Genomic DNA, 12,392 nt, shown 5'->3' on the forward strand with positions numbered 1-12,392 from the left:
CTAGCTCTAGCAAAATCCCCTAAGAATTTAGAAGTGCAGCTTTTAGGTGATCAAGCGCAGCGGGGTAATACCGGGGATAGCAATATCACATCACCTGCTCGAAATGATTCGATTGATGTCCCGGGAGAAGTTGTCCCTATAATAGGTAGCGCTCCTAATATTTTTAAACCTGTCCCTTCCTACCCTCAGACAAGAGCTAGTAGAAAAGTCATTAAACCTGCTATTCCTAACAGGAAAAGAGATGGGCTGACTCAGGGAGGGAGACAGCCAAAGCACCCTAATATTGCGACAAATTTACCATTGGTGACAGGTGAGGCTCAAGCTGTTGATAACTCACCCTTGGGTGAGACTATCAATAGACCTTCGGACCAGCCCCAATATAGTGATCTGATTTTCCAGATCGATCAAATGGTCCGTTCCTTATTAATGCCACTTTTGGAAAGGGTAAAAGTGGTTAATGAAAAGGTCGAACGACTTGAGCAAACTATTTTAGATAACTTCTGTTCATTGAAAACTGTTATCAAATTAGTCACTAAGGACAGTGATAATCCTATCAGGGTTAATCCTACTCTTTCTGTCCTGCCATCTTCTCCCCCTGCTCCTGATGTGTCATCTACAGCTAATTCTAGGGTTGCACCCCCAGAACTCTGCCCAAAGATAATGCCACTAATCAAGGTGGCACTCAGGATAGGGTTAGCATAAGGGGTCTATCTGGCACTAACACCGTAAGCAAGGGTATGCAAAAAGGTGTGAATAAGGATTCTGGGGATAGAACTAATAAACCTTCCAATACCCACATTCATCTCCCTCCAGATTCCACTCCTTATGTTGTCGTTTTGACTGGTGTCCCTGAACTTAAAGGTGGCACAGTGGAATCCTACCAACAACTCAAAAATAAAGTTATTTTCTGGTTAAGCAAGAATAGACCGATCCCGACCTTTATGGACGGGAAGATCCTCTTTGCCAGAAGAGTCAGTTGGGTGGGCCCTAGACCTAAAGATGCCCCAGGGGATTCCATCATTATTAACTTTGAGGATAGACGCGTGGTGCATTTTATTTGTGATCATTCATCTATATGTGATCGGTCAGAAATAAGGGTACATGATTTGCGGTATTTTTATAATTTTAATTCTAATATATCTGCAAGATCTGCTCATGACCAGGCAAGATGGGAAATCAACCCAATGCCCGCTACATACTCCCCCGATCTTACCAACAACACATGTTATCCGGTAGCCTTAGCTTGACCGGTATTAGAGGGGTTGCCTTCTACTACGTCCCCTATACCAAATAGCCCCACAGGAGGGTCTAAGGGCAGAAGAGAGGTAGATACAGTAGCATACGAGTCTTGTACTAAGACTACATGCAAAATTTTAAGTTGGAATATTGTGGGCATTAGATCTAAAAGCCAAAACGAGATATGGGCTGGATATGTCATATCACACGATATCATTGCATTACAAGAGACCTGGGATATATCGAATAGCTTTTTCTTGGATGGTTATGTCCATTTTTATATCCCAGCCACACCCAGCTTGGCGGGCAGGGCGAGGGGGGGCCTTGCACTCCTGGTCTCATTGAATTTAAAAGGATCTGCTAAACAGTTAGAATCTGGTTCCCAACACTGCCTAGTCATAGAACTAGCGGTTGCAAATTCTCCAACCCTGCTTCTTATTAATTTTTATAATTCTTCAGACAGTGTCAGTTTAATCCAGCATCTAGAATCTTTGGGGGAGGTTCTGGATAAATTCAGAGCGTCACATAATAGTTTGGATGTCATCTTGATGGGTGACTTTAATATTCATCCATGCAGTCTGGGTTGCATTGTGGATGATGAAGAGGGATTTCCCTATTCATCACCCACACTCTTTGAACACACTAAACAAGGTGAGGCTCTGGAGAGCCTTTTGGCTTCCTCAAACCTCTTTGAATCCGGTTGCTGCACGAAAGGGCAGAGGTCCTTTACATTTAAAGGTATAGATTCAGGATCAGTCATCGATTACATATTTGTTTCGATTTCAATTTTGTCTTTGGTTTTAAATTACAGGGTAGAAGACTCTATATTTAGCGACCATAACCCCGTGATAGTTGAGGCTGTTCCGGGAGGGTCACTGGCTTTTAAAGATATAAGAATTTCAGGAACCATAGACCTTGTCTTAAAGGACCAGGGCAGGCGACTGAAATGGGCTAAAGTGACTCCGATCACTTTTCTACAAGAGGTTTTGTCCAAGGTTGATTCGGAGGTGGGCATTTGTTTAGACCACGCAAATGCCAACTCAAGGATAGTTGAGGCCTTTAATACTGTTTGCCTACAAGTAGATAATGCCCTTTTGGTAAAAACTAATTCAGGGGGTCAAATAGGCAAAAAATGGTTTGATACTAATTGTACTAAGGCTCACTCTGCTCTTTTAAGGGCATTAAAGGAAACACCGAGAAACAGACCATTGATTGCATCCTTGAGGAAACAATATAAACAGGTCATCACAGCTCGTAAAAATGAGATTAAGGAAGACGCTTGGAATAACTTACAGTCAAAGGAAACCCTCCGGGACAGTTCAAAATTTTGGGGAGTGATTAATCATCCATATTTTTCCGGTAGTGAGATCCAGGCTATGGAATGTAGTATTCCTGACGAGCAGTGGTTAGCTCATTTCGAAAAGATTTATAGCTCATATTCACCTGGGCATCCAGAAGGGTCATCACCTCTTAAACAGGTTGGTTTGGTTTCGGTCTTTAGGGAGGAGGATGTGGAAAAAGCCATTCATGAGACATCCAAAATTAAGGCTCCGGGACCAGACGGTGTCCCTGCAGACCTATATAAGTCTGCCCCTAAATTCTGGGCCAAAATACTAACAAATGTTTTTAATGCCGCCAGAGACAAGAATATCCCTGACTCTTGGGCTAAGTCCATCATTATCCCAATTTTTAAAAAAGGTCAGAGGGGTGATCCGGCCTGTTATAGGCCTATTTCCTTAATTGACTCTGCTGTTAAAATCTTAGGCAGAGTCATCTTGGGTAGGTTGACCACATGGCTTGAGGGCAGTAGCATACTATCAAATGCTCAATATGGTTTCAGGGCTAACAGGAGCACGCTGGATCAATGTTTAAACCTTCACTTACTTATTTGTAAATATACCATCGCAAAGGAGGAGTCCTTGTATATGGCCTTTATGGACCTCTCCTCAGCTTTTGACCTGGTTAACAGGTCAAAGCTGTGGAGAATCCTATTGGACATGGGGGTAGATCCCCCTTTGGTTGGCTTCTTGGCGGACCTTCATCGCGGCTTATTAGCCTCGGTGAGAGTTACCCAAGGAGGAAGGTGTACCAGCTGTTTTAGGTCAGAGAGGGGTGTTAGGCAGGGGTGCATATTGGCACCCCTCCTTTTTACACTGTATATAAATGCCCTGGACCCTGCTTTGGCCAATTCAGCGGCGGACGTCCCACGCGCAGGAGAAACTAAGATCCCAGTTCTCCTATACGCTGACGACGCCGTGCTCTTGGCACGTTCAGGTGTGGCCCTTGACAGATTACTGGCCTCCTTTGGTGATTTCATGACATCTTTAGATCTTAAAATTAACATCCAAAAGTCTCAGGTCATGATCACCGGTCAGGCCAGTAGGAAAAGGAAATCCAAATCATTTTTTGCCTAGGTCACGAGGTAAAAAGGGTCCCCATTTTTACTTATTTAGGGGTTATTTTTGACGAGAAAGGAACATGGGGTCCGCAACATAAACAAAAAGGCAATTCTGTGGCAAGATCAGCCACAGCAATACTTGGATTTGCCAAACGGTTGGGAGCTCGCCCCTTGGAGGCTATTTTGAAAGTTTATAAAGCCAAATCTTTGGCCATAGCCGCCTATGGTTCTGCCATTTGGGGCTACACTAATACCGATATTATTCAGAGGGTGGAGAATATGTTTTTAAGATCTTTGCTGTCCGTCCCTCAGTCCACACCCACTTTTACAATACACTCAGAGTTGGGTGTGGGGTATGTTGCAGACCTAATTAAAGTGGCACCCGTCATTTGTTGGTTAAAAACCTGGCTTAACCAGGAAATTTCTTTAACCCACCAGATTCTTAAGGATTGTCTTGCCTTGGACAGAGCCCATAGAATCCCCTGGCTGGCATATGTTAAAAAGACGCTGGCAATAGTGGGCAGATCAGAACTATTTAATTCCCCTGATTGTATTAACAAGAAGGATGTTATGGGGACTAAGACCGCTCTTGTCATTCGACTTACGGCTGAGAGGGAGGACCTGGAACTAAACAAGCCATTAGTTAGAAAGAACTATGCGCTTATAACTGTTCCTGGTCTTGAACCCTACCTGGCCTTCGTAACCAGTCCATTCACAGGTCTCTCCTAATCAAATTTCGCTTACACTTGATACATTTTGTGCTTGGTTTTTATCCCACATGGGCTACCCCTGAAAATGCAACCCCATGTGATTGTGATAATTTTCTACTCAGGATACATTACATTTTATTATGTTCTGCGAGCACTATGTACAGATTAGGGAAAAATACCTGTTACCTCTTCTTAAAGGGGCTGGTTTTTTACAAGTGCGGCCAGCGCTCTTGTTCCTGCAACTTTTACCTAGCATCACCATTGCTTTTTATGTAGCAAGTTTTCTAGTTGCGGCTGTCCGTATAAACAAGAAGCGTGTCAGTGCACGGCCAATACCCAACATGATTGATTAGGCATGAAGGGTTGGGGGTTTCTATTTATGGAGTTTCAATTCCTGTTAGACTTTTTAGTGAATCTACATTATTGTATCTTATTTATTTCTCTTTTTTAACTTTGAATTGAACTTATGAAATATGTTCACTTCAATCCTTTTTAATCTTGACAATGTCATTATTATTGTAACCGATGAACTTTTTGCCCTGCATCCTATGTGATTATCTGTTTGTAATGTATTTTTTTGATTTTTATTAATCAAATAAAAGTAATTGACTGACTGACTGACTCTGGCGAGGAGAGTTCCTAACAGAGGCCACCCACTCAATGGGTCTGAGAACTCTCAACAGCAGATTCCTTACTGCAATCCGGAGCTTTGAAATAAAAAAAAAGGTCAGAAATTGACAATCTCCCTTAGGTTTCAACAAATAACAAACTTCAAGCTCCCTTTGGAGAAACCACGATATGATCAGACAAAATAAGCAGCGAAAATCTAAAGCGATTAAAATGGATGGGCAAAGTACAAGAATTATTCAACAAGTGAAGCAAATGCTAGAAAACATGGCTGGCTAGCAACAAAAACAATAGGCTAATGAAACCAATCGCATTACACTTTCGAAGGACTATATGTATGGCATTATTAATAGGTCCAACATAAAGACTAAAAACAATAAAACAAAAAACGAAGAAGAATCTTTTTCAAGACCTTCAAAAAGATTTTTAAAAAGTGATTACGAAGAGAAACTAGACAAAGCAAAGCATAAACTATTATTACATAATAAAACACCCTCTGAAATAAACTAGCAACCTGCAGATCATGCTTCCTTTACCAGTTCCAAGGTCGTGAGTATAAAAGATGGGTAATTATGACACCTTTTTACTGCACTACAAAGTTTTCAGCCAGGTACAGTTAGTGATATAATAGAAACATCTTCATATGCCTGGCTTTGAGAGAGGGAGAATAATGGAAAATCCACAGGTCTGGAGGAAGAGCTAAATCTGCCGAGAATCCACTGGTGGGATTTCATAGCCAGTCCATTTCCATAGGGGAGGAGATTCCACCAGGAACCTTCCTTGGTATTTAGTACTTTCTCAAGGAAGTATTCTGTAATACAGCACATCTTTAACTCGCTGATGTTGAACTTCCTATAATTCTGTGGGCAGGAAACCTCTGTTAACTGGTTATCAGAAATGTCTTAATAGGCAATTTTTCTCATACATCACTTAAAACATTTTTAGAAATTACCAGAAGGTGCATCCGTAATACAGACAAGTATTTGGAAAAAAGTGACAACATCCTGGAAAGAGCAAACACTTATAGGGAATGCAAGATTAAGTAAAGCAAGAGATGTGAACATTGTAGGGAGGTGGGTGGTGTGAGATGAGTGTGGTGAGTGGTTCATTACACCATGGTGAGGTACATAAATCCATGTGAATGGATGGATTTATTGTTAGTGGAGCAAAGATGAGCTGGGGAGCAAAGTTAAACATTTCCCCCTGTACGCATCAACCAGGTATTGCAGTACCCCCAGGAATGGTGCATCCACCTAGGGAAAGCAATGTTGTTCAAAGAAAGACAAAAACAAAAGTTGTGCATCACTGGCAAACTCTGCAAAGTGGCGCTAATGTGTGTGCTTGTGAATAAAACCAATATGGACAATTTGTGACAATACTTTCTTTCTTTATTTAGTTTTTTTAAACCTTTTTTGTACTTTGAACTTTTTTTTCTCACTGTCCTGAGACTGCACTTTTGAATAGGAAAGGTTACTGGGGTATAGGAGAGTGTTGTGGAGTGCCGTAGATTGGAGCTGAGTGGAGTTTTATGGAGTAGCGTAAAGTGGAGTAGAGTGGAGTGTTATGGAGTGGTGTAGAGTAGAGTGGAGTGGCAAAGAAGGTTTAGAGTGGAGTAGAGTGTTGTAGAGCAGAGTGGTGTAGAGCAGAGTAGATTGTCGTAGAGTGGCGTGGCATAAAGTGGAGTAGTGTAAGAGAGTGGAATGGCAGGTTGGAGTAGAGTGTTGCAGGGCATAGGGGGAGTTGCGTAGAGCGCTGTAGAGTGGAGTAGTGTTGTAGAGGGGCATAGAGTGGAGTAGAGTATTGTGGATTGGCAAAGAGTGGAGTAGAGTGTCATAGAGTGGAGTACAGTTTAATGGAGTAGAGCGCTACAGAGTAGAGTTTTGTAAAGTGAAGTGTCATCAAGTGTCCTAGAGGGAAGTGGCGTAAAATACAGAGATGCAGAGTAGATTGGTGTAGAGTGCATTAGTGTAGAGTAGTGCAGAGTAGATTGTAGTGACGTAGAGTGGAATGGCATCCAGTAGATAGTTTCAAGTAGCGTGAATTAGCGCAGAAAGGAGTTTTGCAGGGTAGACTGCAGAGCTGTAGTATAGCGTGGCATAGAGTGATGTGGCATCTAGTGCAATGGTGTAGAGTGCATTGGTGTAGAGAACAGTGAAGTGGCCAAGGGTTGAGTGGTGCATGCAGTGTTCCTTATAAACACTGTCTTCAATAGGCAGACTATTGTTTCTTACAGTAGATAGACATTAGGCCCTCCCCAAGGTGTGAGCGAACATAACTGCTAACAAGCATGCACAGAGTCTGAGGCAAGTCACAAAGACTGAATGCTCATTTAAGCCCAACAGTGCTGGACTCCCAGTGTGCATGTATAGAGAGATGCTGTCCTCTCCCGTTACGAGGCTAGCTTCATTAAGAGGGTCTTAACAAATAATGCTTCACACCAGGTGAGTTATTGCAATAATGTACAGCTCTTGTCATGCATCACTAGTGTAACAAATATGCTAGGACTCTCATGCAGTTAGTTTACTAGAGGGGATACAGTTTCATACTTAATCTAATAGAAATAAAGTGCACGCCCTAGATTGTTTGTCAGTGTAAACTTACAGATTGAGGGTGAAATTAACAAGGATTCTGCTGTAACGTCCGCCTGTTGTGGGTACTTTTGAGTCTGCCGCCATGGCCCTTAGATCTGCTGCAACCCGCCCTTCCTGCAGTGAAGCCCGTGGAGCACAGGAACAAGCAGACACCGAGCAACTGCCCCAGCTGATCCCTGCACCCTCAGCCAAGCCACATAAGATCCCAGGGCTGAGACCTACCGATGAGGATCATAAAGCCAGCCTCAGTATTCTAGGATGATGCGCCACAGGCCATCAGTAGAACCAGACTGCAGGACTATTTAGGTAAGGAGGAGTCATGCAAAAAAGCAGGGTGTGAGCTACTGGCTGCACACAGCTGTGCAGACTAGCGCGTGACACAGATCTGACCAGTCTGGCTGCCATCTTCAACTGCCTCGCTTCCGGTTAGGAATAACAGAGGGTACTAAAGTAACTGCAAGTAGTGCTCTCACATTTTATATTATAAGTTTATATTTCAAAGACAGCTGTCAAAATAAACCAGCTTTAAAAAAAACATTGTTTTGTTATGTCTAAATATGAGCCTAGTTTTTCCTCTATGTCAATCTACAATACTATAAAGTTATTGTTTTGAATTCTGTTAAATGAAATATTACTTCTGTATGCTGTAAAATTTCCAGGCTCAAAAAGCATTCTATAAAGCAGGGCTACCCAGAGTGTGGCCATTCAGACCTTTACAAGCCCCCCCCCTGTGAAAACAAGATGGCTTTATCACAACGTTAATGATGTCATGATGTGAGTCTGCCATCTTAAATTGGGGAAATATTCATTAAAAATCATAACTCTAGCAATTCTCTCAGCGCATTAACAGTGGTAACTGAAAATGGAAACAGCTGTGGTCATGATTCTGTTTGCATGGTGCCTGGGCAAACAGCCTCTGAAATGTGACCTTGGTCTTTGAATGTGCAGCAAATGTAACAAGAGAAACACATGATTTACAGCTGTTTACAGAAACAGACCTAGAGTGACTGAAAACATCCAGCACTTTATTCAAATGTTCTTAGAGAAAGGGAAAAGTTGTCCCCAAAAAGATGCTACAATTGGTCTGATGGAAGGGTAAAAGTACTGGGGCACTGTTCCATGGGAGTAAACAACTGAAGAAAAGTAGGGACAGAGAGGAAGGCCTGACCCCTAACAAGCAAGGAATTTGAAAGAATATATGATGTTACTTAGCATACCGTTACTCGGCAGGTATTTACTTGAAAGTTTTTACTTCGCAAATACCTTTACTACGCATGATTTTAGTGCGCATACGTTTACTTCGCAATTATATACAAATACATTAAAAATGCTTTTACTTTGCAGTTATTACGCATACCGTTACAACGCTTTATTGGTACTTTAAATCAAAAAATTGATTGTAATAGTAACCTATCCCCTGACACGCACCCTGAACCCTGAAAATACCCCCTACACCCCAAAACCCTATCTCACCCTGACCCCTAAAAATATCCTAGTACCCCAAAACCTAAATGCACCCTGAACCCTAAAATTACCCCCTACGCCCCAAAACCCTAACCCACCCTGACACTTAAAATTACCCCAGCACTCCAAAACCTAAACGTACCCTGAACCCCCAAAAATACCCCAGCAGTCCAAAACCCTAAACACACCCTGAACCCTCAAAATACCCCATGATAGCCCATACACCCCAAAACCCTAACCCACCCTGACACCTAAAATTACCCCAGCACCCCAAAACATAAATGCATCCTGAACCCCCAAAAATACCCCAGCAGTCCAAAACCCTAAACACACCCTGAACCCTCAAAATACCCCATGATAGCCCATACACCCCAAAACCCTAACCCACCCTGACACCTAAAATTACCCCAGCACCCCAAAACCTAAACGCACCCTGAACCACAAAAATTCCCCAGAACCCCAAAACCCTAAACGTACCGTGAACCCTAAAATTACCCCCTACACCCCAAAACCCTAACCCACCCTGACACCTAAAGTTACCCCAGCACCCCAAAATCTAAACCCACCCTGAACCCCAAAAATACCCCAGCACCCCAAAACCTTAAATGCACCCTGAACCCTAAAAATACCCCCTACACCCCAAATCCCTAACCAATCCTGACCCCTAAAATTACCCCAGCACCCTAAAACCTAAATGCACCTTGAACCCCAAAAATACCTCAGCACCTCAAAACCTTAAATGCACCCTGAATCCTAAAAATACCCCCTACACCCCGAAACCCTAACCCACACTGACCCCTAAAAATACCACAGTACCCCAAAACCTAAACGCACCCTGAACCCCAAAAATACCCCAGCACCCCAAAACCTTAAATGCACCCTGAACCCTAAAAATACCCCCTAGACCCCAAAACCCTAATTTGCACAGTAACTCCATTATGCATAGTAAGTACATGCTAAGTAATGGAACATGCATAGTAAATGCATGCTAAATAAATGGCATCTGCGAACTAAAATATGCGTAGTAATGGTAATACGAATGACCGCATAGTAAAGGTAGAATACAAATTTTAAAGGGCACTGGACCCGGAGAAATTAATGTAGTGGGCGGGCTGTGAGCCCACAAAGAAGTATATACTAACATACATACAAGAGGTCTTGAGATCATGACCTAAAAATATGTCCTGTTGATGTTGTACACCCCGGCTAAATTATCAAACATGTCTTTAGCAGTATTTTGCTGTGGAAGGATACTTGGGTAACGTCCCATGCCAACGATGTCTGCGCCAGTTATTTCCTCACAATGTTGTGACAATAACTAAATATTGGCTAAAATGTCTACTAATTAAGCTTACCAAAGCGTCTCATTCTGCAACATGTGAGTAGGCCCTTGGTGCTCAATGCTAAATATGAAAGAAAAGGCCGGTCTGGCATTAACATTAGCACTGTCTCTTTCTTTGTAGTTTGAAGTTTCCCAGAGCTTTGACAATAAATGACAGAAACACTAGGGGCCATATTTACAAAGCGTACGCCTTTGTTGCGTCATTATTTTTGACACTCCAGTGGTATTTTCTTTCCTCTATATTTACAAGTTGATGCATTAGGCCCAATTTGTCAGATTTTGTAGGAATGCGTCAGAAAATACCTGTGCTAGTACCAGCTGTGCCATGCAGTTTATAATTTATGCATCGTAAAACCTCACCAGCAAATGACGCAGTGATATTTACAAGTTTGGTAATGTGTGACGCATCTTTAAAGTCTGGAATACCTCCAAATTCCTATAACCCAGGCATAGGAAATGACACAGTGGCTGTGTGTTATAGAAATCCGAACAGCTGAAGTCACTTAACACACTGTAATAAGTAATTAAATAACATCCCTTAGACTGTTAGTAGGTCTACACAACCTGGGACCATGACACCTATGATATCATCATCTACTGCAGCAAGGCAATGTGACGTTCAGTATTCCATGTACAGAACAGGCCAGGATTGCCACATCTCCATATGCGAATAGGTCCTCAAGTCCAGCCAACAGTACTCCAAACCACAAAAGGTAAGTACACACATAAGGTAAGTAACACATGTTTTGCCACATTACATGACAACATATAAGTGTGTACCCACTCCACTCACATTTAAGTGTCATTCAATATGTCACAAATACTTAGGTATCTTTATACACACAAGTAGACTAGGCCCACTGTAATGAGACACAGAGCCACCCATCATACTTGCATGCTTTATATACAGGACCAATGCAATAGAGTGCAAGGTGAGTTTTCATGCTGTATTGCAATATTTCTCACACATTAGTCTGCTTGCTTCAGTCTTACCAACACATATTGTCTGTTTTCTGATGCATTGCTGTAGTTGTGACTGTCTGAAGACCAACTTGAGCAATGCGCCACTTTTGGGTCGGATGCATTGCAGCATCTTTCCTATGGATACAGAGAATTTCTGGTGCATCCTTGGAACCTTATGCCAGGGTGCCCCATATTGTAAATACGATGCATCCATGGCATCGTGAACTGTCCTACTGCAGTGCAAGTTGTTTTGAAGCATCGCTGCTTTAGCTCAACAATGAAGCACTTAATTAATTAAATTAGATTTGTAAAACACACAACACCTCAAACAGAGTGTCCCGGCACAGTAGCCAGTGGTCAGAAGTTAGATAACCATCATTCATACTTGATTAAAAAGACACATTTTCAGCCTTTTTTAAAGGTTTATTGATTGGAGATGGCACGCAAATCAAACAGGAGCTTGTTCCAAGTAGTGGCACCCAGAAAAGCCAAAGATCTGCCTCTTCTAGTCTTCCATATTCTAGGAATTACAGCCAATGCATTATTGACAGATCCCAGATTTTGGGTCGGAGAATGGAAGCTGAACCTGGCTCTGAGCTACACAGCCCCAGATTGATATATGGCCCCATGTGTCATGTGTCACCAGGTAGAACACAGAGATGAGCTGTAGAGTGCCTCGGGGCTCATTCCTGAGCCCCAAGCTTTTCAACATCAACATGGCCCCACTTGCCACGATCGTCAGGAGCCATGGACTCAACATCCTTTCCTATGCCAATGAAACCCAGCTGATTCTCTCCCTCACCAATGAGCCCATCACCGCCAGAAACAACATTAACAATAGGATGAAGGCCATCACCACATGGATGAGGGACAGCTGCCTCAAGTTCACCTCGGACCGAAGTCCTCATCCTAGGGTCCAACACCTCTGCTTGGGACAACTCCTAGTGGCCCACCAAGCTGGGAACCCCCCCACACCGACTGACATGCATGAAATCTTACTGGACTCTTCGCTCACAATGAACCACCAGATCAACACTGTCACCTCATCATGCTTCCACACT

This window comes from Triturus cristatus, chromosome 12, assembly GCF_964204655.1.
Source record: "Triturus cristatus chromosome 12, aTriCri1.1, whole genome shotgun sequence".
Lineage (NCBI taxonomy): Eukaryota > Metazoa > Chordata > Amphibia > Caudata > Salamandridae > Triturus > Triturus cristatus.